Below are 7,544 nucleotides of genomic sequence, written 5' to 3'. Positions count from 1 at the left end.
GGCTAAGGCCTCTTTTTCGATTGTCGCATAATTTTTCTCTTTGGGAAAAAGTTTGCGACTGATGTATAGTATCAGCTTCTCTCCTTGGGGTGTTTCCTGAGATAATACAGCCCGAGGCCCTGATCGGAGGCGTCCGTTTGGAGTATAAAGGGGCGGGAATAATCGGGACTGGTCAGGACCGTGTCTAAGGACAACAAACTCTTCAGTTTTTCAAAGGAGTGTACCACCTAAGGGGGGGGGGAGGGTGATCTCAGGATTTCTTCGGTTCTGACATTTTTCTGAAGTAAGTAGATCAGTCAAAGGGGCCTCCATTTGGGAGAACCCTGGGATAAATCTCCGATAATAGCCAAGTAACCCAAGGAAAGCCCGTAGATGCTTTTTAGTGCTAGGTAATGATATTTGGGAGATAGCCATTAGCTTAGAAGTCTGAGGTCTTATAACTCCTTCGCCCAACAAGTATCCCAGGTATCGAATTGTCTGTGCAGCCAGGTGGCTTTTGGCAGGATTTATCTTCAGACCATGTACTCCTAATGTCTGTACAACTTGTGAGAGGTGTAACAAATGTTGCTCCCAGGTATCACTATATATGATTATATCGTCATTATAGGCGCCTGCATATTTCTCATGGGGTTTTAACACCACATTCATAGCCCTTTGAAATGTTGCAGGTGTCCCATTTAAGCCGAAAGTAAACATCTTGAATTGATATAACCCATCGGGAGTCAAGAAAGCAGTTTTTTCTCTATCCTGTCTCCGGAGTGGCACCTGCCAATATCCTTTGCATAAATCCAAAGTACTAATATACTGTTTTCTGCCTATTCTCTCCACCATTTCATCTACCCTGGGAAGGGGAAATGTGTCGAAATCTGAGATCTTATTGACTTTGCGAAAGTTGATACAAAAGCGTATTGACCCGTCTGGTTTTGGTACGAGAACAATGGGTGAGTTCCACTCTCTCACAGACGGTTCAATGATATCCATTTGTAACATCTTTTGTATCTCTTCTCTTATAGTTTGACGCCGGGCTTCGGGTATACGATATGGTCTTAACCAAACCCGTTTCCCTGGTGGTTTTTTTATAGCGTGTTCAATAAGGGTGGTTCTACCTGGAGATGTTGAATAGGTATTGCCTAGGGGTTGTAGTACTTGTGACAGCTCCTCCTTTAGCGGTGGTGACAACTCAGGATCCATACTTTGGTGGAACAGGGTTGTCTGTGTCTCCGCAATGTTTACCGATACCGGCAAAAGGCCCTCCCATTTTTTAAGCAGATTGATATGATATATCTGGGAGAGGTGTTTGGCTGGATAAGTTTCAATGAGGTATATCACAGGAGTTACCCGCTCCTCAACCCTGTAGGGACCCTGCCATTGTCCTAATAGCTTTTGATCTGAGGACGCCATCATCAGCAATACAAGATCCCCCACTTGGAATGATCTTTCCTTAGTCCCTTTGTCGTACTGTCCTTTTTGAGCATTCTGGGCGTCTTCTAGGTTGGTACAGACAATGGTCCGGATCTGACTCAAATGTGTCCTCAAATTGGATACATATTAAGTTAAAGGTTTGGTATTATTGGGTTCTGCTTCCCATCGCTCTTGGGCCATATCTAATAACGTGCGGGGCTTGTGATCATATGATAATTCAAAAGGGGAGTACCCAGTGCTTTTCTGTTCCTTACATCGAATCGCGAACAATGCCAAAGGCAACATATCTTCCCATTTCCTTGATTCTAATGGCAACAGTTTTTTTTGTGTGTTTTTTATGGTGACGTTATACCGTTCTACCAACCTATCTGTTTGTGGTTGGTAGGCAGCTGTTCGGATCTGCTTAATCCCTAGTTGAGCACAGACCTGCCTCATCATTCTGGACACAAAGGGTGTGCCTTGATCGGTTAAGATCTCTTTTGGGAATCCTACCCTTGAAAAAACACCAATCATAGCTTTGGAAATATTGGCAGCATCGGGATGACGTAGGGGAAGGGCCTCAGGAAAACGCGTAGGATACTCTACTATGACTAGTATGTATCTACACCCACTTCGTGATGGCAGTAAAGGTCCTATTATATCCATACCTATGCGGCGAAATGGCTCATAAATAATAGGCAGTGGACGCAATGGCACCCTAGGAGGTTCGTATCTGCTCTGTCTTTGGCATACTGGACATTCCCTACAATATCGCTTAACTTGCTGGTATATTCCTGGCCAATAGAATTTTTCTAAGATTAGTTTTTCAGTCTTCTCGGTTCCAAAATGACCTCCTAACAGGTGGCTATGGGCTAGATATAATACTTTTTCCCTGAATGGACCTGGTATCAGCAATTGGGCTTTCTGGGTAGGGTTCCCTTTCCTGTACAATAACCCATTGTTTATAAAAGTAAGGACCTACGTGTTGGGGATCTTCGCCCTCAAGGGCCTTATTCCAAGCTTCTTGTAACACGGGGTCTTCTCGTTGAGCCGCATGGAAGTTTCTGTCTGTTTCCCAGGGGTTTTCTTTGGGTATGATAGGCAATACCAACAGCTCTTTTCCCTTTTCAGCTCTTCTTTGTCTCTGGCTTTTTCTGTTTTTTTGTAGGGGGCCACTCTTTGTCCGCCTCTTGGGCAAATGAGACTCATGATAACCATTCTTTGTTTTCATCTGCTGGGGAAAGAGTACCATGTAACAGCTGTGATAATTTAGGATAATCGTTCCCTAATATGGCCTGTTCAGGTAATCGTGGTATTAACCCTACAGTCAAAGTGGTTCCTGGATCCTGGGGATGTTGTATATGGACTTGAGCAGTGGGGTAGGGCTTCGTGTCCCCATGGACACACCGAATGGCAACGACCCCGTCTATTGGTCCCACCTTGTTACCTAGGTCTTGGGGTCTTACCATGCTATGTAAACACCCCGTGTCTGCTAAGGCAGTTACTGGATGTCCGTTTACTGATACCGTGCACCTGTATAGTGGTGTTTTCCTTTCTGTAGGTGAACAAAAATAGTTTCGGGCCATCCCTATTTCCATCAGTTCTTCCTTTTGGGGACAGAACCTAGCGATGTGTCCTATACCTCCACATTGGAAACACTGAGGGCCCATATAAGGAGGTCGAGTGAAAGGAGCACTGGGTACAATAGCCAATGGTTCGGGTTTCTTCACTATTGGTGGTCAGGGAGGACAATGGGTCCCCCAGATTTTCCAGTGGGTTCCTCTCTTCCTTTTTGTATCTCCTGTGCTCTATTGTAGGCGCCAGCTATTTCGACGGCTGTTTCCAGCGTGAGATTAGCCTGTTGTCTAACCCATCATTGTATGGGAGGGTGAAGAGACGTTAAATACTGTTCTAGATAGATTTTGCAAATATCAATAAGGGCTAGCTGGTTAAGAGGGATTTAAGATACTCAGTAGGTACGTCAAAGAGCAACAAAGGATAAGGAAAAACACTGTTTTCCTTATAAAGCCCTCACCCACCGACCTAGTCGGTGGCATGCTTCATCATCGGGCCCACCACAGTGGCACCGAATGTGCCCCGGGTGTGCTTCAACGCCAGGTGACTGCGGAGCTAGTATGTTGCTGAGTGTGCAGTGAGAAGAGTGAGAAAGGTGAAGTTTTTAAAAGCTATACAAGAAATCCCAGCACCCGAGGGTTGCTTATCTTTAATGAACTGGGCTTCTGTTAGCGGTTAAAAAGGCAAGAAGACGTAGAATGGAGTACTAGTTATGACCTCCAACATCTAGTGCGGTCTACATGTTTCAGCCAGTGCCTTGTGAATTTAAAGCTGGCTTTCCTCAGGACCATTTGATATGTGAACAAGTGCAATTAAAATAAAACTTAATTTTAAGTGGTTGTGTGGTTTTTGGCTATGTGTGGCGCACGCTAAGGCGCTGTAGCTGTTAGAGGGGATTCCCTCAAGCTTGACTACATATAACACATAGGACAAAGACAAGACGTACATGGTAGAGTCATTTTAGTATGGTATGATGGTATACCACAGGGTGCCGGCTTATAAGGTGGTGTACGACCTATAATCGGCTATGGTGAGCTCATGCCACATGCATGGAGCTGGTGAGGGTTTTAGTAAAACCGTAAGTGCTTGGTGGTGGGCTAAAGAGCGTATTTACAAGGTGAGGTACAGGTAAGTGTAATATTGGGTCCTCACTCTGTTTTATCTTGTAAAAAGCTTCAAGGGTCGCCTGGCAGAGAAAGAGACCCTGTTGGGATAAAAGATTGTTCAACATATGTCCAACCTGTAGGGAAAAAGGTGGTTGCTTACCCCGTTTGTACCTGTAGTGGTTCTATATTACTCACGAGTAGTTCGGTCTGGTTCCTCCTTGGACCTATTCGTCCTTCCGCGGCACCCGTTATGAGGGAGAGGGGCCGTCCGGTCTCTTATTTATACTTCCTATCCCGTTAGTTTTCACCTGTGTGTGGTAAAAAGAGAGGGAGGGATGCGCGCTGATCGCCATGTCATTGTGGTTCTGAACGCGCATGTGTTAGGGAGTAGTTCCCGGTATTGCGCATGCGCGAGTGTGTAGCGCATGCGTATGGGTGCTGATTTAGAAGCTGATGGGTATTCGTGGAGTGAGCATGCGCGAGTGTGTCGCGCATGCGCGCTAATACAAAGTGAAGTTGATGTGTTGACTAAATTGTGGGCAAATCGCTCACAAGGGTTTTATGGGGTCATGAGGGATTATCTGCATGACATGCCCGATCTGTCGGTAGCCTAAAGATGGGATATTGAAGGCCACCAGAGGTGATTATGGGGAACCTGGTCAGATAATTACTCACGGGGGTAAATACTCATAAGTGCACATGAAGTGCATGGGGGACACACAGTAGGGGGGCACCCATAAGGGGTGCTCCCGTAAAGGGAGAGGGGGGCGAGGACTGGGACGCTCATGCAGAGATACCCTGGCACAGATATCGTGGTTTCGCACAGCATGTAGGGTTTACACAGCTAAAGAGTTCCATGGTATGGCGTCGTTGAGACCATGGATATGTGTGGATAAGCGGTATATCCACCGTTGTTCTTTTTGTAGGAGAAGTTTTTCATTGGTAGTGTTTTCAAATCTCTCAATGACAGTCCACGAGAAGTCATTGGGGGTGTGGTTGTGGGTTAGGAAGTGGTCTGTGCGCTTGCTAATGTTTTTGCCACATCTTATCGTACTTCTGTGTTCTGTCATTCTTGTCCGGACTTTTCGGGTGGTCATGCCAATGTATCTTAGGCCACATCGGCAGGTTATCAAATACACCAGGTTTGTGGAGTTGCAGTTTGTGAACTGCTGTTGTGTCCAGATCTTGCCAGGTTCTAAGTTCAATGTTTTTTTGAAGCTGATGTCAGGTGGCACACACTACAATTGTTGCAGGATTGGTGGCCAGTGACTTTGGGTAGACCCCATGCGTTGACAATGGTGTTATCTCTGCTACTTATGTTTGGCCGGGGTCTAGTGTTTACTAGTTGGTCTCTGAGGTTGGTGGATCTTTTATAGGCAAAACGTGGTTTTTCCCATTTCCTAGTGCCAGAGTTGATGATCTTCCAGGATCCGGACTGTTCTGCACGGTGTTATACTGGCACAACATCTACGCACCAACACAGCCCCCACTGGCCTTTTGGTCACAAACGCCCCCAGAATCTTCCTAGACGACGCAGCATTTCGTAAGGACTGGGACCAGATCGCCTTGCACTGCACCAGGGACTGGTTAGTCCTCATTATAAAAACAGCAAAACGCCTATCAGATGCCATCATGATAGAGATTCAAGCAACAGAGTCACACTTTAAAGCCACCTTGACAGGTTTTAAGAAAAAACTTGATGATCAGAATCGCGAAATAGCAGAATACAAAGACTACTTATCTCAGACAAAAATCAAAAAATTTGAAAAGGATCTGAAAAGGTTCAGCTATTCCAAAACATACCCGTACTCTGATGATGTCTACACCCCCCCTACCAAATCCTCTGAGAACCACGACAATAGCTCCATTTCCAGCAACTCAAGCAACTCTAGCTCAGGATCGAATCAATCCAGAGGCAGAGGCCGACGAGGGCAACAATGGCAACAACCATGGCAAGGCCCCCAAAATTACAATTTTGGCCCACCACCACCCCACTTCGGCCACCCACCCGCTCCATTTTTCGGCTACCCCCAAATATATCCCCCAGGAAACATGCCCTTCTTTCAGGGAAATCAGAATCAACGATATCCTTTTTTATCCCAGGGCAGAAGAGGACGGGGGAAGAGGCGGAACCCGGGACATGTTCAATGGGCACCGGAAGAAGAATCAGTGAGCTCCAACACCAGAAACAAAACAAGGGAACAACCGGGAACAAGCAAATAGGATCCCCATGCCCGCTTGTATTCAACCTGTCTGATACACAACTTACCACGGAGGAAACAGAAGTACTTAACAAAGGCCTCTCATTTGTCCCTACTACCAGACTGGACACCTTTAAACTGCATGTCGAACTCGCCAAGTTCTTCAGGAAACTTAAACTCAAAGCATTTTTTGAGAAGAAGGATGACACAAATAACGATAGGGAAGACACCCCCAATGAGTCAGGCCTCAGACTAAAATCCACCTTTACCCCTCCACCGGGAAGCATTCCCGTAGAAATCCTGACATTTGAACAGGCAGTATACACAGAAGTGGAACAACTCCAACATAAAGAGACATTCAACAACCTCTCCAACAAAGACAGGAGCACCATTCAACGTTTACAAAATGACAAAACCCTCATCATCAAGCCCGCGGACAAAGGGGGCGGCATAGTCCTCATGAACAAAATTGACTATGACCAGGAGTGTAAGAGACTCCTTAGTGACACCAGGAATTATAAACGCCTCAAGAGGGACCCAACTGAACAACTACAAAACACCATCAACCTCCTTGTCAAAAATGCCAAAGACAATGAAAAGATCTCCAAAGAAGAGGCGGACTACCTATGTCCCAGAGATGCAAGAACCCCATATTTTTATATAGTCCCCAAAGTACATAAGGGTACCACCCCTCCACCCGGTAGACCAATCGTGTCTGGAATAAAGTCACTACTTGAACCCCTGTCACGGTTTTGTGATTTCTTCCTCAACCCTTTGGTTCAGAAAACCCCTTCTTATATCAAGGACACCAAACACCTCTTAAGTGTAATCCAAGACATCAACTTCAACCCCACCTCTGAATTACTAGTAGGACTAGACATAGAGAGTCTTTACACTAGCTTGCCACAAGACGCAACACTCAAGGTACTGCACGATGTCCTCATGGCTAGTCCATGGGAATACAACACCCCCCGCAGTTTCATCCTGGACTGTGCCACTTTGGCCCTCAAAGAGAACTACTTCGAATACGAAGGGACCTACTACCTGCAGACTAATGGAACTTCCATGGGCAGTGTTTTTGCCCCTAGCGTGGCAGGGTTGTACGTGGCACACTTTGAGCACACCTACATACAACAACCCTCCAATCCTTTCTCAGCTAACATAAAAATGTGGCGTCGATACATCGATGACATCCTCCTCATATGGGAAGGCAACCAAGAACAACTGGATAATTTCATGCTCTGGATCAACCATCAAGACT

The sequence above is a fragment of the Lissotriton helveticus genome, chromosome 1_1 (genome assembly GCF_964261635.1).
Source record: "Lissotriton helveticus chromosome 1_1, aLisHel1.1, whole genome shotgun sequence".
Lineage (NCBI taxonomy): Eukaryota > Metazoa > Chordata > Amphibia > Caudata > Salamandridae > Lissotriton > Lissotriton helveticus.
This window is presented reverse-complemented; position numbering follows the sequence as displayed.